Here is a 22,441-nt window from a genome sequence, read left to right on the forward strand (position 1 = left end):
TTACATACGAACATTAACAACATACTCAACAAATACCCCGACGATTGATGGAGCAAAAGCTCATTAAAGCACTCGTTAATCACATGAAAACGAAGCGACTTTATTTCGCGGTATACAGCCGTTAGCCTTTATTATTAGGCACACCAGTGCAACACAGTATACTTAAGGCTAATATACGGGCTTCAAGTATGCCCCCCTGGCACGAGAACGAGCCGTGGATTGTAGTGGAACACCGGAGGAGACGGGGGACGGACCGTAGATGGCCGGACAGACGGACACCGTCACAACTGTGAGGAGAAGGAGTCCCTAATAAGGGGCATTAGTTGAACTGTATAACAAATATATGTGCCTGTGGGGTGATTTGACTGCATACATGATTTGGAGGATCATTATAAGCTGTATACATTCATTATTGTTTATAATTTGAAGCCCATTGTTGTTTTTGCGTTTTTTAACCCATTTATTGGGACACTTTATGTTATTATGAGGACCTTTTACGGACTAATATGGACTCAACCTAAAAGAACCCCCCTTTTTGAAGAAGCCCATGTCATTGTAAAATATTGTGCATGTTATACTCATGACAAATATGTTTATATGTTCTACAGACTTTGGATGGCCATTTTGCCTCACCACTGTTCACTGGTATGGTTTTATAATGTTGAGATTTATAATCTGTTTTCCAACGGTTCCTGAAGGCAACATGTCTGTGTGCGACCAATTAGAATGGCGTTTTATAAGGACCTTTGACCCTGAGCATGAGACTCTTTATTATTGGCTATTTTAGCCGGGAACTCTAGGCATTATGGGTAATGTGGTCTTATTCACACAGCACCGCATGGACTTTCTTTTCAGCGCGCACCTGTTGCCTCGAACCGCATGTTTGGACTTTTCTCATGTTTCCAGCAAGCCAGCCTGATGAAGGTACATTCAAACCGAAACGTTGCAACATATTAGGCTTGCATATTAATGCAATTTGTGATTTTTTTGAGTAAATGCTCAATAAAGCGCTCTTCAATCACACCAGAACGAAGTAAGTTCATTTTGCCACGTATAACCGTTAACCTTTATTATTAGGCACACCAGTGCTGAAACAGTATAGTTAAGGCTATTATACGGGCTTCAAGTATGCCCCCCTGGCACGAGAACGAGCCGTGGATCGTGGTGGAACACCGGAGGAGACGGGGGACGGACCGTGGATGGCCGGACAGACGGACACCATCCCCCCGACGCAGCAATCACACAGCCTACGCCCCGGTGACCAGGAGAGAGCAAAACGGCGGTGAGAGAGACTTTTTCCACCCGCGGCAGCCAAAATGGAGCGGAGAGCCACGGTTCGTGGACCGCTACGCTGCCCATCAGAGAAAACGACCTGACCGGGACCGAGTAACGGACCGGGAATCAACTCAGCATAAGCGGTATGTAAATCCCTCCCGAACGGACCGGGCCGAACCTCCACAGAAGAAAATGAAATCAGATGACCCTGACTTCTCAGCAAAGGTCCGCATTATTTATAAACTCATTAAGACAGTGCACCACCTAAAAAATGTTTCGGGAGACGCTCCTCCTCCCTCTCTGAACAAGATAGCTCACAATCTAATGACTGTGATTAAGCCAGCCATCCCCAATAGCAAAACGCAGACTTTAATTGAGGACAATGCTAAGAACTGGGCTCATACGGCCATCTTAATCCTTCGGGATCATTATAATGAATGCATGGAGGAGGCTGTTAAGACTCTTTTTGAGTTTCCTGAACAGGACTGGAGAGGCCCGTTTGAAATAGCAGCATCCTGGGCCAAAAGGAATCTGGGCCGCCGTCTTCAGCCTGAATCCTTGGAGCGAACTGAGGCTGTCATTGTGGCGAAGCTGGCAGATGTGCAGGCAACTATTGGATCAACAGAACGGAGCAGCACCATCAATGAACCAGATCATCAGCCACAAGTAAATGGAGAGGTGAGACATTTGGACATGGCTGCACCCCTGATTGAGGTACCACAATCAGCTTCTTTGCACACACAACCCGCAGCACAGCAGGTCACTACAGATCGGATTGCTTCTGTCACAGCACAAGTTCATGCTCCACCCACAGTTAACACCGCACTCACAGCTACGACTGCTACGACATCTGACCCGATTGGAGGTGAACAGTCACTCTCCAGCAAGACGGATGAGGGGAGAGACGGCGATCTGAGACCTGCCCCTCCTCCTTTGAATCTACAACAGCCAGGGCCCAATCAAGCGGCACCGAGAGATCAGAGAGTGAGGAGAACCCCCATAGCATCTCATGGGATTTATTCTGAGGGGAAATCATCCCCCGCCATCCAGCTACCACAGAACATGGAGGTGATGGACCTCCTGCAGGGGGACTCCACCCCCAAGAAGACCAGCACAGCTTCAGCTGGACAACAGCTATGCACCCCGACGAGACATCCCAGCACAAAGAAAAAGCTCAGAACAAGACACATTATTGCATATAAACAATTTCATTACAGGCTTAAAGGAGCACATTCCTGCTCGGCCTACTGATAAGTTCAGCACGGATTGGACTGATAAGACTGCTGAGCACATATTGGATCATTGGAATGATCATTTTAATGGAGCATCTCCAGGAAACCAATCTGAGTGACTGATTTTATGTGCATTATGTATTTCTGTGCTGGAGGGAGGCTTCAGGGGCCATTAGGTGAGATTACAATCCCAATTCAACCCACTAGAGGGTGCTATAATTCTAATTAAGGGATTTTTTTCCCTTCTTTTTACCCCTTTCTCTTTTTTACATTTTTTTACTGATATAGGCCCTTTCATGGCCATCCCATTATAAACTCCTGGCCCTGAAGCCTTCCCTAACCTTAACCTCTTTTAACCCCATGCAGGGACTTTGTTTCGGGCCTAAACCTAACCGCCCAGAGCCCCACCTGGACACTGGGCCCTAACCTTAACCCCCATCTTCTCCCGACCCTAAACCTAACCTCTGGGTCCCCTACGCCCACTTTTAAACCCCTTCAGGACTAGAGAGGACACTCCCCTCCTGAAAAGCAATCGGTGAGTGACGTGGGGCCCCGGGATGGGAACAGGTATGGATTGTGCATGGAGTTTGGCCACCGAACCTCCCAACTTGATCTCCCCCTAACCAGACAATTGGTGGACTGTCACGTCTGCCCCAGGGTCTCCTGAGAACTATACAATTAACACCTTATGGTAGTTTAACATAACCAAGAAACTTAAAAGGAAGAAACACAACAAACAGTGTTAATATGAAAATAGAATACCCAACGCCAAACGATTCAGTGGACAGGGACGGAGCTGAGAGGAAAACGGAAGTAGAGACTGAACAAGGTCCAGAAGGCTACGCATGACGTGCGCCGGCCCGTGCATTTCCAATGTTCCTCTATCCAACCACCCAGTCGTCGGACGAGGTGGGGAGGTTCATTGCGTTCTATCTCAAAACCCTAACCCCCTAACCCTAACCCTGAAAACCGTGGAATCACATAAAATGTTAAAAACAGGAAATTAAAAACAGCATTTCTTTACAATACAAGTTCATAGTGTAGAACATTAACATAATTATATTCAAGAAAGCTTATAATAGGGCAAAATGTTAAAAAACAGTTTATTTACACAAATAACATTTACACAAAGCAAATACGGTTAAAAGCATTAAATATTAAAAACTATGGATTCCACAATATTCAAATTCATATATACACTAGAATCTTAAAAAAGGTTTATATACACAGGATAATATAGGCTTCAACAGAAGAAAACTGAAAAGGTTTTGTTAAAAACAAAAAACCACACACAGAGGGAAGGGTATAAAGTGAAGTGGAGTCAGCCTGGAGCTCATTTCGACTCTGGACTCCGAGGAGTGAACATCAGTAGCCACAGCCTTGTGCAATACAGCCTCATTCTTTCATCTTTTTGTGTGCCAAGCACCTGAGGAAGACCCTTAAAGGGTCGAAACGTTGCGCGTACGGCACACTACTTTTTTGAATTTATTAATTAAATAAAACTTTTGCTTTAATTTATTTTGATTTTTTTCCCTTTTTTTTCATTTTCTACATTTATTTCTCGCCTCATAAAAGCTCACATAAGAGTTATAATTACTTATATAACAAAGGCGAACCCAAATCACAAAAACCAAAACAAGATACAAAACTTAAAACACAACAACACAAACACAAAAATTAACCAAAGACTGAGAACCGGATGGCCTCAGCAGGTTGGACCGTCGTCCGATACGGGAAAAGGCGGAAGCTTTCCCGTAATTGTGACAACCAGCAGGGTGGGTTTCCTTCGGGAGGGATGGCCCGTGCATTTCCTGCCTCACAGATCTGGCAGGCTCAGTCCCCTTCCCCTAACCCTCTAGTCAAAATGCCCGGGCCGATTTTTTGTCCCAGTCCAGCCCTGATTAGGCCTTTATATGGACCAAAGATTGGCACCAACATTCATTTTGGTCCACTATTATTTTTTTTGCAGGAGCCCATTGTAGGAGCCATATGAGTTGCTCTTTGTCTGTTTAAGTGGGTTGGGTTAAATGGACTCACTGTATTGGTGCACGGGTGTGGGGCGTGTCTCATGGGTGTGGTAGATAATAAATGTGGTTGCACTCACCTGTTCACAGCACCTGCTGTTGATGAGCAGAAAGGTAGGGTGAGCATGGGGCAAAACTTTCTGTTGAACGCAGCTTGAACGCAACTTGAGCTATTTGATAGATTTTGTCTGTAACTTCATGGTTTTGTATGGTTATGAACTAATTGATGCCATAGAAAAGTTTTAGTTTGGCATAGTAGTTAGTGCCATCATTGTGAGTTGCAGTCATTTGTTTGTGCAGCCTGTGCTTTTGTGTATTTGGTTAGAAGTTGATCCCATGTGCTGATTTGTATATTGGACGGTGCATGTGGAATAAAGGAGCAAATGTTACAGGAGTGTATTTTATGCGTTTATTGTTGCGCGTCACCTGTGTCCTCATGTTTAGCCTGCCGCGGCCTTTGGTTGGAGGAGCCGCAATAATTTGTCAACAGAAAAGTTTGTAGGTTTTATTGGATTATTTATTCATAGATGAGTTTTATTGGTGAGAGTTTTATAGTTTGCTGTTGCCTTTGTCCACCCAGCTTTTAGATGAAGCCTTTGGCGACACAAAACAGATTTCTTTTGGGAGTCTTATTCCCCTGTTAGGTTTTAGCAGTACAGCTGCATTAGGCATTGTACTGGTTTGCTTTCTAGTTATTGTGCATCAGGTGGCTGAAGCCATTGGCTTGGGAGTACCGCCGCAGTTTGTGTTTAAGACAGTTTGTCTTCCTCACAGCTGACGGTATGGAGGTACATAAATACCCACCGCTAGTATGTACGGAAGACTAGGGTGAGTTAGTTAGGTTTAATAGGCAGATAGTGGGGGATATTGCTCCTGTTAATTGTGTGTGTCCAAGGTTTTATTAAGTGAATGTCATGAAGCTGTGTGGCATAGGTGCATTTCAGCGTTTGGATTTTGAAATGCTTTGATGAAAAATGGAGACACACCAATTAATACCATGTGTTGATGAAGACGGAAAGAAAAGACAGCCGAAACCGACTGTTAAGGCTTTGGAGAACCAGATTGAAAGGCTTCAAACAGAACGTCACACTAAGATTAATAAAATTAAAAAGGTCATAAAGGTGATTAAAGAATTAAAGCAGTCTGAAGATAATGTTTCCACTGTTCAGGCTCAGTTAGAGAATTTGTCTGTGTTGCTTAGTGAGGCAACTCGTCTGCATGAAACCTTGCTTCCTTTGCTTCCTCAAGAAGAGCAAGAAAAACAAACTGCTTGGTTTATAAGTGTGCGAGCACATAATACTGAGTTTATGGAAGAGATAAAGAAATGGCTTCATGATGCAAAGGGAAACCCTCAGAGTAAAAATCAGATGTCTGAGCTTGATTTGCCTCAGTTAAATCCAGCTGATATTAAGTCTTCTGATGTATTACCTGCTGGAAATGGTTCTGGTGCTTCTAGGTACACCGGGAATGTTGGTAAAGGTGCGGTGATAGATGATGTTAATCCAAGTGATAGCATCTCTAATGTTGGAAACAAAAGTAGTAGGAAAAGCAAATCATCACTCAGTGGCTCAATGGTTTCATCTGCCTTGTCAGCACGCATAACGGCAGAGGCTGACATGGCTGCCCTTCTTGTTCGACAGAGGTTGTTGAAAGAAAAGCATGCTTTGGAAGAACAAGAAATACAGCTTAAGAAAAGAAAGGAGCTGCTTGACTTAGAAACTGAAATAGCAGCCTCAGCAGCAAAGGTAAATGTTTTGAAAGCTTCTGAGATGTCCCGAGTCTCAAGTGCCGTTAATGGTAAATCTGATGGAATGAATTCGTATTTAGAACGAGAGCAGGGGCATTTAGGCGTTTTAAATCCTAATGCTCCGATGTTCAAACCTGTGTTACCAGAGCGACCATATCAGGGTGTTGATGTAAGTGATCATCAAGCGCAGGTATTGGATGTAAGGCCTAAGGTTAAAAATATTTCTCAGCCCAAGGTCATTTCATTGGAACATTCAGAGACGAAGCCACAAGTATTTCCAGGTGTAGTTTCGACTACTCGGATGATGTCGCAGTCTCACGCACAATCAAAACATCTTACACATACAGTGCAAGGTAGTGAGGGTCATGATCATCTAGTCACAGTCTTGAAGAAACAAAATGAAATTACAACTTTATTGGCTGAGCAGCAGTCTCTGTTTTTGCTACCAAGGCGTGACATTCAGTTCTTTGATGGTGATCCTTTGCAATATCAAACATTTATGAGAGCTTTTGAGCACATGGTGGAGAGTCAAGCTCACAGTGCGAAGGATTGTTTATATTTTCTCGAGCAATACACTAGAGGCCATCCAAGAGAAATGGTCAGAAGCTGTCAGTATATGCCTGTCGAGTATGGATATGCTAAAGCTAAATCTTTGCTCCAGGAGAACTTTGGCAATTCGTTGAAAATTGCTGCTGCCTACATTGAAAGGGTCAGTAAATGGCCACTTGTAAAATCTGATGATGTGAAGGCTTTGCAGGAATATGGGTTCTTATTAAGGCAATGTTGCAATGCAATGGGAGACGTTGAGTCCTTACATGAGTTGGATGTCTCTGCTAATATGCAAGCAGTTATAAAAAAGTTGCCTTATAAGCTCAGGGATAAATGGAGGAATGTTGCCTGCGATCTGCAGGAGAGGTTTCAACGTAAAGTGGGTTTTAGCGATGTTGTTGAGTTTGTTGAAAAGCAAGTTAAGATCGCAAGTGACCCATTGTTTGGAGACATAAAGGATCCTCCAACAGCCATCAGAAAAGAGGCAAGGAATGTTAAGTCCCAGTTTTACCCTAAGGCTAAGAAGAGTAGTTTTGCTACTACAGTGACCAAGGTGGAAGGGAAGATTGAGCCAGTATTGAGGCGAGAGAGTGGTTCAGTTGTGACCAAGGTTTGCTTGTTTTGTGGAGCTGGGCATATGTTGGATTTTTGTCCTTCATTTGAAAGAAAGTTGCACTGTGAAAGATTATCTTTTTTGAAAGAGAATGGTGTGTGTTTTGGTTGTCTGCGCATTGGGCACAGAAGCAAGGACTGCAGGAAACGTCTCTTGTGTAAAGTCTGTAATCAGAAACACCCCACACTCTTACATATCCACTCCAAGCAGAGGGAAAGTGTTTCAGTGCAAACTATAGGAGGGGGAGAACCACCAGATGAAGGTCCTTCATTTGCTGTGCAAAGCAGTGGTGTTACTGGGGCCGGTGAGCAAAATAGTGCTCTAGCCATAATACCAGTTAGAGTGAAGTCCAAGAAAGGTAATCAGTCACTGATAACTTATGCTTTCCTAGATCCTGGGAGCTCAGCTTCATTTTGTACTGAAGGGCTCATGAATAGGCTGAATCTTTCAGGAAGGAAAACTGGCATTCTGTTGCGGACAATGGGTCAGGAGAAAATGGTCAGTAGCTATGTAGTTTCAGATTTGGAAGTAGCTGGTTTAGATTTAGATCACTACTGTGACTTGCCTGACCTATTTACTCAGAAAAGCATGCCTGTTCATCAATGCAATATTCCCCGACAGGAAGATCTGGACAGATGGCCACATTTGCGCCATATTAACATACTGGAGATAAATTCCGGGGTAGACCTGTTGATCGGGACCAATGTGCCCAAGGCTTTAGAGCCATGGGAGGTTGTTAGAAGTCAGTATGGAGGTCCCTATGCAGTAAAAACTATGCTGGGTTGGACAGTGAATGGTCCTCTCAGAGAGGATCATAAGACTGACATTTTTGATGTGACTGTCAATAGGATTTCAGTGGCAAGATTGGATGAGTTGTGGGAACGTCAAATTAAGGCTGATTTTCCAGAATGTATTCAGGATGAGCACTTTGCTTTATCTAGAGAAGATCAGCAGTGTATGAAGTCAGTGATGGACTCGGCTAAGTTGGTTGATGGTCATTACACCATTGGTTTACCTTTTAGGTGCAATCAGGTAAAAATGCCAAACAATAAGAAGGTCGTAGAACAGCGAACTATGAGCCTTAAACACATGTTCATCAAGGATGATTCCTGGTTGACAGGGCCAAAGTTTCTTGCTGAACCAGAAATTAATTGGCCAGTGAACCTTGACTTTGGAAAGGTCTCTTTAAATGATCCACAGATTAAAATGGCTGTTTTAGTTAATGCTGTTGGTGCAAATGAACACAAGGGGGCATCAATCAGGGACATTAAGAAGGCCTACAGAAAGATGGCTTTGCAGTTACACCCTGACAGGAACCAAGATGACCCGCAAGTCCTGGACAAGTTCGCAGCCTATGAGGTCCTCTCAGATAAGGAGAAAAGGAAACAGTCTGACATGTATGGAGAGCACGGGCTCCAAGAAGGTCACCACAGCTCTCACAGAGATATCTTCTCCAGCTTCTTTGGTGACTTTGGGTTCATATTTGGTGGCAACCGACAGCAACAGGACAGGAATATTCCCAGAAGAAATGACACAATACCAGACCTGAAGGTTACACTGGAAGAAGTGTACTCTGGGAACTTTGTGGGTGGCAAACCTGAGTTGAAAGAGGCAGTGGAAGGATGGAATCAGGTACAGATTCATGAGATGCTGCTGCAAAAGGGCATAAAGTGGATTTTTAATCCTCCTGCTGGTTCCCATCATGGCGGTGTTTGGGAACGTCTCATAAGGTCTGTCAGGAAGGTGTTAAATTCTGTTGTGAAAATGCAGAACTTGGATGATGAAGGCCTTTGTACGGTTCTTTGTGAGGCAGAGGCTATTGTGAACAGTAGGCCAATAACCAAAGCTTCTACTGATCCTAATGATTTGGAGGCCTTGACTCCTAACCATCTGTTGCTGCTTAAGACCAAGCCATTGATGCCACCAGGAGTGTTCCAGAAGGGGGACGTGTATGGACGACGTCGATGGAGGCAAGTACAGTACATGTCTGACCTGTTCTGGAAGCGCTGGGTTAAGGAGTACCTGCCCCAGCTTCAAGAGCGTCAGAAGTGGCAGAGAATCGGACGGAACTTCATTCCTGGGGATGTGGTTATCGTTGTCGATGATTCTGCGCCTCGTAACTCTTGGGTGACTGGTAGAGTTGTGGAAGCAATTTCTGACGGTAAAGGACTTGTACGTCGGATTCGTGTTAAAACGAAGACTGGTTGTTTGGACAGGCCGATCACTAAAGTGTGTCTTCTACAGGAAGCAGAAGAATCATAAAGACTGACTTTTTCAGATGTTTATTTGTATTAATGTGTATTTGCTTATTTGAATTGAAATTGTATTTTGAATGTTTGATGAAAGATTGATTATGTTTATTAATGTCTCCTACATAAGTAAGTATGAGGTAATTATTGCTCTAAAATAATTAGGGGCCGGTATGTAGGAGCCATATGAGTTGCTCTTTGTCTGTTTAAGTGGGTTGGGTTAAATGGACTCACTGTATTGGTGCACGGGTGTGGGGCGTGTCTCATGGGTGTGGTAGATAATAAATGTGGTTGCACTCACCTGTTCACAGCACCTGCTGTTGATGAGCAGAAAGGTAGGGTGAGCATGGGGCAAAACTTTCTGTTGAACGCAGCTTGAACGCAACTTGAGCTATTTGATAGATTTTGTCTGTAACTTCATGGTTTTGTATGGTTATGAACTAATTGATGCCATAGAAAAGTTTTAGTTTGGCATAGTAGTTAGTGCCATCATTGTGAGTTGCAGTCATTTGTTTGTGCAGCCTGTGCTTTTGTGTATTTGGTTAGAAGTTGATCCCATGTGCTGATTTGTATATTGGACGGTGCATGTGGAATAAAGGAGCAAATGTTACAGGAGTGTATTTTATGCGTTTATTGTTGCGCGTCACCTGTGTCCTCATGTTTAGCCTGCCGCGGCCTTTGGTTGGAGGAGCCGCAATACCCATTTTAAAAAAACTCCCTTAAGTGTTGCTAGGGCCACAAAACGGCCACGTCCCAAAAAGTGCTATAAAAATATTATATATTAATATTTTTTTCCACTTTAAATGAGTCAGTCTTTTAAAACTACTTCTCCCTGAAATATTCATATAAAGTTTTAATTATATTTCAGGGGTTTTAACCCTTTAAATCCCAGTTTCGTTACATGAGCGCACTGTTTTTTTAGCCAAAAAAACAAAGAACCTAAATATTTTCCATAAAATACATTTCAAGTAATAATCGATTGTTATTATAATTAGGCCTTTAGATGGGTCAAAGATTGGCACCAACGTTCATTCTGATCAATTACTATTTTTTCTAGGAGCACAGTAAATGTAATATAACGGTAATCATGTTTTTCACTTTTTGCTTATGCTAACTGCTTATTATCACTTATTATTTACTCATTGCTTATTACCACTTAATGCGTATTACCTTGTTGTGTTCTAAAATAAAATAAACCAATATGAAAATAAAAATACAAGATCACTTTGAACCAGAAAACATTTATTTTAGAACTTTAGAACGATGAACATATACTGTTGGGAATGGGGAAAGGTATGAGAGATATGAGAAAGAGTGAGAGATGGGGGTGGGGGGACGAACGTTTGACTAATTCTGCTACGAGTGATGAGCGGGCAAGGTGCTCTCTCTTCGCCATCTGTGGTTTAACCAACATTTCTCCAACCTCCTCGATATACAGCCTCCTCCTGTATGGTTTGCCCTGCTGCCAGGCTGGGTCAACTGCGGTCCACAAGACGTAACCATTGTAAAGCGAGACGTCAATGAGATTGTGGAAAAGGGCCAATGGCCACCGACTCGTTCGCCTCCTGTATGAGTAGGTGCCGACAGCCTAACAGAAAAACAAAATGAAAAACCCCTATGCATATTTTACACAAGAATATATGAGCAAGAATGAATAAATTCGTGCGTAACTGATGCGTAATGACACCTACCTGATCAAGTTTGTCGACACCTCCCTTGCATTTGTTGTAATCCTTTATTATTGTGGGGTTTCTCTTCGGGTCATCGCTTACGCCTGGAGTGCGGTGTTTTGTGCTCAATAGAAGGACATTTCTGCCGCGTCGGGGGACGTAAGACACGAACGTGTGCGTCATCGTGAAGGCGAAGATGGAGGAAAATGCCTCTCTCCCTCCAGCTGTGGCGGAAGCTCGGGTTTATTTTTCTAATTGCGCCAACCAGGGCTAGTTTCCTCCTGAGTAGCTCTTCTGACAGAGGAAAGGAAGTGAAAAAGTTGTCACATGTGATGATGTGTTCTCTGGAGCCCCTCTGTCAGTTCCAGAATTACCCTCATCCCCTGGTTGACCTCAGCGCGTTCGCCAGCTGCTTTGCCTGTGTAGAGCTGCAGTCTCCAGGCGTATGACGTCTTGACGTCACAGACTGCCCATATCTTCAGACCATACTTCGCAGGCTTTTTTGGCATATACTGCCTGAAGCCGCACCTCCCTTTGAATGGAACAAGTTGTTCGTCCACACAAATGTCCCTGTCTGGGCAGAACATCATCTCGAGGCGGTGGGTCCACATATCCCAAACTTTGCGAAATGCAGCCAGTTTGTCACCGCGGTGTTGGGGTCTGGAAAGTTTATCATCAAATCGTAGAGCCCTGGTGATGTGGTGAAATCTTTTCTGGGACATGGTAGCACGAAAAATCCTCCGTCCGGATTTCTCACTCCAGAGGGTGAGCGTTGATTCATTTTTGGAACGGTAAACACCGGCCAGAATCAGTAGTCCCACATAAGCCCAAGTTCATCGGTGTCCACATCTCTCCAGGCTGCAATTGTACGTCTCCCTTGGAGATTGGTCATTGACACAATATGCAGCATAATTTCATCGGTAACAAACAGTGCAAAGCTGGATTGTGGGTCACTGATGCGAGCGGTGGCATAATGAGTAGGTCCGGGGTTAAGTCCCTGCTGGAACACGGCGGAGCGTCTCGGTGTTTGTAGGAGACCACTTTATTCCATTTTTAGCAATACACCCTGCTGGTGCTTCCTCAATCTCTCCGCTCTCATTTTCAGACGACGCTCCTCCACATGAGTCGGAACTGGGCTCCAGCTTCTCCGTTTCCTCCTCCGATGAAATTTACGCGTCATCCCCATCCCCAAAGTGTCACCGTCACTTAGAGGACTGCATTAACTTTAGTTAAAATAATCGTGCAATGAAAAATAGCGTTTATAATGGTTTTCAATGGGGCACAAATCGACCACTAGGAACACTAGAGGATGTGTTTTTGTAGCTTAGCCACTTAAGCTAATTTAAGGAAGTCAGACTGAAATTTTAAAATAAAATGTAAAAAAAAAATAACTTTTGGAAAATTTGGCTATATTCCATTCAACACAGTGAAAATGGCTTGAAATTAAAAAACGCAAGGGACACAAAATGGTCCCAGGAAAGTTTTTTAGCCGCGCTCCTCCGCCATTGCCGCACTTACAAGTACGCACAGGCTCTGACAACCACGGCCGACAAATGCGATCCTTCTTTTCCCCAGATTACCCTTTCTGGGTCACAGAATAACCTAAGATATTTTCAGGCGAGAATGTAGCTGTGTAATGCTCAAATATCTACTTAATTTATCAAAATATCACATATTTGCAAAAGTGCTTCGATGTTTTCGGAGAGCTCTGTTATCCACCAGCGCAATAGCTGACCGGGAGGTCAAGGCTCGATAGAGCCAGTGTTAAGGGTCCGTGTTAAGGCCTGAAGCTCTATTTTTGGCATTTCATAGCCAAGGCTTTCTCGAAGTTTTAAGTTAAAGTTTCACGCCCGAAACCGGGTTTCTGCTGGCCAAAAAAGCACAATGTACTATCCCGGACAGTAAAAAGTGACCCGGTCACTTAGCGTATTCTGGGATGCCCCATACCCCACAGGTTGCCAAACTGGACTAACCCTCTTCGCCGAGAGGTCAAGGCCGAGCGTCCTACGGCCAGGAGGGAGCGTCACCTCCGAGCTCTGCGCTTCTAAGGACTCCAAGTCCCGTCCTAAGATAATTTAATTAATTTGAAAACACCCCATAAAATCACACAAGCAATTCTATTGATGTTCAAGCCCAGCTTTATATTCAATTGAGACTTAACTGTCACAAACTTTCACCAATTACCTATCATACTAAATTCACTCTGCAGTCCAACTGCTTTAAATACACTTATTCTCTTTACCCAGTACTATCATTTTCAACGTTTCATTATCATTACTTCAATTTCAATTCTCATGAGATTTTCACCAAAATCAAAACAGACATTCACCAGTAATTTCAGTGAGTAGACTTAAATTTTCAATGTCCAATTTGGCACAGTTTGGAAATAATTCAACAGGTAGTGCCTTACCTTTAGATAAGCCGGCTTATGTCAACTCACTTCGACCACTGACTCGTGTCTCCCGTTCGAGCACCTCGGACCCTCTCCGTCTTAACCTCCAACTCTCTCCCTCCTCAACCACCGGCCAATGCACCAAATGTTAAGGGTCCGATATTGAGGACGAGAGTAAAACAACGATGGTCCAGAAGAGCTTGATCAAAACAATTGATTTTAATGAATACACGCAGCGTGGGGAGATGTAAACTGCAAAACATCAGTTGTAAATCTCCACCCAAAAATACACTTCAGATTGCTTTTATAACATCAGGGTATTATAACGCCCCCTCTTGCGTTTACAAGCACATAATTTGCATCTTAAGAACATTATTTGCCTCTTTTACAGACAATGATCAATTTTAAGAGATAAATGCAGACACAGAAGTTCCCCTTTCTGGCATCCTCTTCCAAACATGGTGATGATCTCAGGTCTTTGAGGTCCCCATGGACTCGTCCTCCTTCTGTCACCTGTTGTCAAGTAAACTCTAGTCCAGGGGTCGGCAATCTGCGGCTCCGGAGCCGCATGCGGCTCTTTAGTCCTTAAAGTGCGGCTCCGCGTGGTTTGGGCAAATAAATTAGAAGTATTTAGCTGAAGTGTATTTTATTTATGTTAGTTCTTTTTAACTCGTAGTTCTAAATTGGAAGATTATTGTGATATTGGAATATAAAAATAAAATTATATTCTATTATTTTTTCATCGCTCAAAATAAGCGTCACACTTGCGGAAGCCGGTATACCCGCCAAAACGCTGGGCATTTATCGAGACTTTCAACCCCAGGTAGGCCAATTATGGATCTTCGGATCCACATTATGTCAGCAGCTGTTCTCCACCGTGAACTATGTTAAAGACAAACACCGCTCACGCCTGACAGATGACAGCTTACAGTCCTGCGTAAACTGACTTCGTACAGCCCCGATTTGCGGACTCTGTGCGCAGAGATTCAGGAGCAGAAGTCCCATTGTAAACAAATCACGGCAGACCCGATGATGTTTCCATGAGCATGCTTTTGAGCATCTCTTTATTGAGCACTTTTCACACACGGTTGCTGTACGCATACAGCCGGCTGTAGCTTTTCAGCTCACAGCCCGACACACACCACCAACAACACAACAGCACAGACAGCGCAGACGTAAAGGCAGCGAGGCGTGATTGCGGGTGTCGCTCAGGTGCGTCCGCCTCCCCTGCAGCAGCACTACAAACCACGCCCCGCCGCACGCATTAACCAGGTAAAATCCATATTTAGGCAGAATTTTGCAAATATCTATTTTTCATTTTTCAGCAACATAGTGCTTTTTTCCAATTATTTTTTAAGAGTCAGGTCAAGGCTCCAACAGCCCAAAGGCGATATAAGGGTGGCGGCTGACAACAGTTTTTGTTTGCTACATGGATCATTTTAGTTCAGGTTGGTGTCTTTCCTTTTGTTATATTTCTTTAAGAGTTCAAAATGTGTTGATTACATAAATATAATTTAATTTTCTATGTAGCTCTTCATGGATATCATAAGCAGCACACCTTAGTTGTTCACACAAAGCATAAAGATAAAAAACAATATATACAGTGTTATCTTCATTTTAGATGTCAAAAAGTATTTGCGGCTCCCAGTGTTTTCTTTTGCGTGGAAACCGGGTCCAAATGGCTCTTTGGGTGTAAAAGGTTGCAGACCCCTGCTCTAGTGCAACATGTTGCTGAATACACTCAGCCCTTTGCTCAGCTACTATTTTACTGTAACAATATACTCAGCATATAAGCTTTTAAGATTATAGGTTTAACTCAACGATTTAAAGTGGTTATAACTGCACCTGTAATAAAAATGTTAATATGTGATTATGATAACCCCTGTAATACAAATTATAACATAATGCCAACAGCTTCAATAAATGTTTTGATGAAATGATAATTAATGCAACGATAAAGATGATGGTTATGAACAGTAGCAGTAAAATAATTTCTTTAATCCTACACCAGCGAGCACAGCTAACTCTTGGCGTATTGTTTTCAACCCCCCTGCGGTCTTTTGCTACTCAGGTTAAACATGATATATATAGTTAGTTAGTTATGGCTATGGATTGAAAATACACCCCACACCCCACCCCACCCCTAACGGCTGCACCTCCCGAAGAATTTTGTCTGGGCTCTTATCTCACTTTTTTATTTCAAACAATCAACAGAAAATTTCACAGACATAGTTTTATATAAGGTTTTTAAGGCTGTGGTGTTTATTTTTAAGTAACATGAGCCCAGCAGCAGCAGCAACGCTAGGCTAACACTAACTAGCTAGCAAGATTAAAAACCTGGTGCTAAACTAAGAGAAGCCACAAAATCAGTTTGAACAAGAGTAAACATTTACTCACCAAGTCAGTGTATCAGGTAAAGATCCACAGCAATGACAACAATAATATCTTGAGCTGAAGCTTCTCCAGGTTTCCTCAACATATTCCATAAAAAATGCTGACACCATGAACATGCGGACTGATCCGAGAGGGAGGAGGACGGTAGTGACGTGGCATTTTCAAACCACATCTTTCATCCTTCCGCACTGAGAAGCAACACTTCCAGCTTACTTAGTTTTTCTAAGTTAAGACAACTCAAATAAATTGAGTTGATCAGTGTTTTTGCATAAAAAGTACTGGTAACTTATTTAAATCGAGTTCTAATAACAAATTGATAAAAATTAAGTTCAGCCTACTTAATATTTTTAATTAAACACAATATTAGATTTTACAGTGTACAAGAAAAAGCTTTTGTGTTTCTGTGCATGGAGTGAAACTGTGGAACAGTTTGAATATGGAATTCAAGCAATGTCCAAACATAAAACAGTTCAAAAAGAGTTACAAAAATATGATCTTCTCGAACTATAAAGAAAGGGAAAATATTGAAATTAAGTGAATGTCTCTATTTAAAAAATTCCATGATGTGATATTATAGTATATAGTATATCTAAAATCTGTTCACTATTTTTATTACAGATTATATCAGTAAGGAAGCTGATCGTGGCTCAAGAGTTGGGAGTTCACCTTGTAATCGGAAGGTTACCGGTTCGAGCCCCGGCTCGGACAGTCTCGGTCGTTGTGTCCTTGAGCAAGACACTTCACCCGTTGCCTACTGGTGGTGGTCAGAGGGCCCGGTGGCGCCAGTGTCTGGCAGCCTCGCCTCTGTCAGTGCGCCCCAGGGTGGCTGTGGCTACAACGTAGCTTGCCATCACCAGTGTGTGAATGTGTGTGTGAATGGGTGAATGACTGGATATGTAAAGCGCTTTGGGGTCCTTAGGGACCAGAAAAGCGCTATATAAATACAGGCCATTTACCATTTAAATATTAACTAATAATTTATGGCAAAGTTGTGGGATTAAATAAGTGTGCACTTCTTCCCACTCCCTTTCAACATGTAAATGAATTAGAACAGTGGCAATATTGAAGTGTACTGACTTTTGCATAGTATTTTTTTCTCTCTTATTTTCTTTACTAAATGTACCTGTATATTGTTTACATGTTTAAAATAAATTAATAATAACAAATGTCAATGCTGTGAAATCCCTGTAAATTCTAACCTTGGGAATATATTCATGGTACATAACCCTGTGAATATTGAAGAAAATGACGAGCTTGCTTCTGACCTGATGCACTGCCTACAGGCCTGTTTGATTAACTCATATCACCACTGCTCAGCTTTGCAATAACGGTCAGTTTGATTCAGAGTTCAATGTGAAATCACCACTGCAGTCCTGTGAGTAGTCAGATTACTACAGAGGAGTAAAGACAAACTGCACAGTGTAGAATACAGAAAGCTGAACTTGTCTTGTGTTTTGTGGATGAGTGTATTGTCCATTGTGATATGTTTCAATATACTTTCATTTTTACTCTTTTTTTTTTAATCAAAGAAAATGAAGAAAGCAGATCAGCCATGGAATACATTCAAGCATGATATGATCCCTAATTAAAAAAGGCCCACTAGTTCATTAAATGAGGACTTCAAGTTGGCAAATGAAATGAATGTGCACAGAAAATACAATGCCATGGGGAACACATATCAGTACAATGAGACTGTGCTCATGCTTGAACACATGTGCTAACACATGACATTCAAGCTGCAGAATGACATGTTTATATATGCCAAGTTGCCGTAGACCCACCTGTAATGAATTCAACAATCAAATCAGCATTGACTGAGTGTGTACGTGTGTGCACATATACATGTACTGAATGGCCTTAAGAGGCTGATATAAATGCGCACGCGTGCACACACGCACACACACCAGTTTGTTTGTTTTTTAAATGTTTATTTATAAGATTTTAAGTTCAAAGTTACATACGTCACAACAGTCAAAGGACATAAGATTCAAAAACAATAACATTTAAGCACAGAAAAAAAAGAAAAACCAGAAAGCAAACACACAACACCAACAAAAAAAAAAACCCAAACAGGAAAGAAAAAGAAAAAAAAATACACCAGTTAGCCAGTACAAATCAAAAGTTCAAAAGAAACACCAATGTCCAAAGAAGATGATCTTCTGTGTGAGGTTAGACAGGGCAACAGAGTTCACAAAGTCCGAAAAATGTGGGAAACAGGTCCAGGAAGGAATCAGGGTCCGGCAGAAGTTCAGTTTCACACAAACACAAAGTGCAGTCAAAAAAGGGTTAAAGTTTATGTTGAAGTCCCATTAATATGATTGAGAAAAGGGCCCCAGATTTCGACAAACTTAAAATGGGTGTCAGCCAAACGATAACGAACCTCTTCAATATACAAACAAGCGATCATCTCACGTAGCCAAACCCTGAACAATGGAGGAGAAGGTGATTTCCAGGCTCTAAGAATAAGTCTTTTAGTTACAATCATGCCAAACATTAAGGCTTTCTGAAGAGGACGCCTGAGTGCCAGTGAGGCTAGGGAGCAGCCTAGCACTGCAAGTACACCATACGGCTCTAATTTTAAGTTATAAATCCTGTTATATATATTAAATATCTCTGCCCAGAAACTCCTGAGTGTGGGGCAAGACCAGAAAAGGTGACCAAGGGTTCCATCCAGCACTCTGCATCTGTCACATAAAGACGAAATAGACGGAAAAATGCTGCATAGCTTTGTTTTAGAAAAATGCAAACGATGAAGGACCTTGAACTGTATAAGTTGTAGTCTGGCATTAACAGAGCATTCTTTAATCATCTTCAACCCATTGGCCCACAAAGCATCCGATATGTCTACTTCCAAGTCCTTAACCCAAGCATCCTTGATGTGGTTCGTAGGTGGTATAAGTGTAAAAAGTGTAGTAAATTGGCTGATCAGGTGTTTGGAAGTGGGATTTTTAATCAAATAATCATAAAAGTCACTATGAGCAGGGGGCTTATCCAGATGGGCAAAAGAGTGTTTAACAAAATTCCTAATTTGCAGGTATCTAAATAAATGAGCAGAGGGGAGCATAAATTTCGATTGCAGCTGAGCAAATGAAGCAAAAACAATTGTCGATGTAGAGGTCCTTAATAGTGTGAAGACCTAGTGCTGACCAAAGCTTAAACACAGGGTCCATCAAACCAGGTGAAAAAGAAAGGTTTTCAGTTATGGGAGCAAAAATGGATAGGTCTGGAAGGCACAAAGCAACCCTAACTTGCTTTAAGATCCTAAGAGAATGACCTAGGACAAAATCATTACTAAAAAGTTTGGTAGGTATGTTGGGCTTAGAAAACAGAATAGCATCAAGTGATGTACCAAAAACTGATTTAGCATTGTGTGCCTCTATCAAAGGCCAAGAAGGACCGCATCCCTTCTGAACAGCAGGAACAGCTGAAACACTGTTCCAGAAAACCCACGTTCTGGCATTGCAAGCCCAATAGTAGTGCCTGAAAACTGGGAGGCCTAATCCGCCCTCAGAGGAGGGTTTCTGCAAGTGAGCCTTTGAAATTCTATGGGGTTTATTTGCCCAGATGAAAGACAAAGTGATAGAGTCGATAGTTTTAAAAAAGGATGAGGTGAGAAAGATGGGTATGTTTTGGAAAAGATGAATAAATTTAGGAAGTACTACCATTTTAATAATATTGACACGTCCAATTAATGAAAGTGGGAGAAGAGTCCATTTATCTACCTTAGCTTTAATACTATCAATGAGGACCTGAAAGTTCAATTTAAATAGCAGCTTACGGTTTCTGGGAATGTTAATACCTAGGTATTTAAAGTGACTGCTGGTGGTTTTAAAAGGTAAGCTAGAAATGAAGCTAGAGTCGAGCCCATTTGCCAGTGGCATAAAAATGGACTTGTCCCAATTAATTGTGAAACCAGAGAGTTGTCCAAATTTGTTAATGAGATGAAGCAGGGGAGGCAAGGAGAGCCTGGCATCAGACAGTGTTAGAGCCACATCGTCTGCATATAGAGTTATAGTAGATTTGACAGGACCACAGGATATACCTACAATATCAGAGCTGCTTCTAACTGCAATGGCCAGAGGTTCCATAGCTAGAGCAAAGAGCAGTGGAGATAAACAGCAGCCCTGCCTAGTCCCCCGGTGAAGCAGAAACGGATGTGATCTATCAAAATTTGTCAGTACCGATGATCTTGGCCGTGCATAAAGCATACGTACCAAAGTTGTAAAATTACTACCAAAGCCAAATTTCTCAAGTGTAGCAAACAGGTATTTCCACTCAATTTGATCAAAAGTTTGTTGTGCATCTAATGAAATAACAGCTGAATTTGGAGGATTTGTTCCATACAGTACATTCAATAGACGACAGGTATTAGAGAAAGCAAATCTATCTGGGATAAACCCGGTTTGATCGTGTTGAATTAAAGTGCCCAAAAATTTATTAAGGCGTGAAGACAAGACTTTTGCAATTATTTTTTGATCACAGTTTAATGAACTAAGTGGGCGATATGAAGTCACATTGGTGGGGTCTCTGTCCTTCTTAGGGAGAAGACAAACATGGGCATCATATATGCTATCAGGAAAAGAGCCCCGCGCAATGGAGCAGTTTACCATTCTGAGTAAAAGTGGAGCGATCATATCAATGTGGGCTTTATAAAATTCTATGTTGAACCCATCCGGTCCGCTGGCTTTACTGCTAGGGAAAGAAAGGATAGCAGCTTTGACTTCTGTGACGCTGAAATCAGCTTCGAGCGCGGGTGGCAGATTCTGTGAGGGTTGGAATACTCGGAGAGTTAAGAAAGCTAAAAAGCTCAGAGTCAGTGGCGGTCGATTTAGAAGAGTACAGTGTGCTGAAAAACTCAACAAATCTGTCGTTAATCAGCTTAGGATCAGTAATGAATTCACCGGTAGAAGAGGCAATTTTGTGTATGGTGCGATGGGCTTGCACATCTTTTAATTGTCTGGCAAGTAATTTATGGGGTTTATCTCCCAACTCAAAGTGTCTTTGTTTCAATTTGACGATATCGGTTTCGACTTGGGATCCCAAAATATGATTGTATTCAAGTTTTAGTTTTAGAATAGCATTAGATATGTCCTCAGTATCAGACTGGCGAAGTGCCTCCTCTAATGTTGATAATTCAGACTCAATTTCGGACAGACGATTTAATCTAGTTCTTTTCGAAAATGTTTGAAAGGAGATGATCTTGCCATGCAATACTGCCTTAAATGATTCCCAAAGAGTAGAATCAGAGACCTCACCGTTGTCATTATGTTTTAAGAAATCAGAAATCTCAGTGGAAACATAAGTGGAGAAAGTTTTGTCTGACAGAAGGGTAGAATTGAATTTCCAATTGAAAATTCGAGGCTGTAAATTAAAATCTATTTTCATGGTAAGTGGGGCATGGTCATAAATCAAGATTTGATGATAAGCAGAGCTAATAATACTGCGTAATAGTCTAGAATCTGTAACAAAGTAATCTATTCTGGTAAAGCTACGATGTACAGGTGAAAAAAAGGAATATTGCCTGTCATCTGGATGCTGAAGCCTCCAAACGTCTACCATGTTGTGTGATTCTACCAGATTGTTCAAAACTGCCGTGGATCTAGTAGTGGGGGCTATTTTTGTAGATGATCTATCCAAAACAGGATCAAAATAACAGTTAAAATCACCACCAATTATTATATTCGACATATTATATTCAGAAATTAGGTCAAATATTTTGGAAAAGAAGTCAGGACAGTCAAAATTAGGGGCGTAGATATTTAGCAAAACCAGTGGAAAAGAGTTAATGGACCCAGAGACCAAAACAAATCTCCCACCCGGATCAGCAACGACGGATCCAAATATAAATGGAGTGGTTTTCCGTATGAGTATAGCAACACCTCTGGCCTTAGATGTGAAAGTGGACTGGTAGACCTGCGACACCCAGTTTGCTCTTAAACGTCTCTGTTCATTGGAGTGAATATGAGTTTCCTGAAGAAAAATGATATCAGACGACAAATGCTTCAAATGTGACATAACCTTCCCACGTTTCAAAGCTCTGCCTAAGCCCTTGCAATTCCAGGATGTAAACGTCAAAGGACATGTTCCTAAACCAGCAGCATTGTTACCCCGCATCTAAATGAGAGATGTTATGACATATGGACTGGTGAAAAATAATACACACGACTGGCATAAAAACAGTTAAAGCAAAATTAACGACAAGAACACTGAACCCCACCCCACAAAAAGAAAATGGCCGCAAAAAAGAACAAGAACCACTGCGGCCCATCCCAGCGTGCATTAAGGGGACTGCCGGG

Source organism: Oreochromis niloticus, linkage group LG2, assembly GCF_001858045.2.
Source record: "Oreochromis niloticus isolate F11D_XX linkage group LG2, O_niloticus_UMD_NMBU, whole genome shotgun sequence".
Classification (NCBI taxonomy): domain Eukaryota; kingdom Metazoa; phylum Chordata; class Actinopteri; order Cichliformes; family Cichlidae; genus Oreochromis; species Oreochromis niloticus.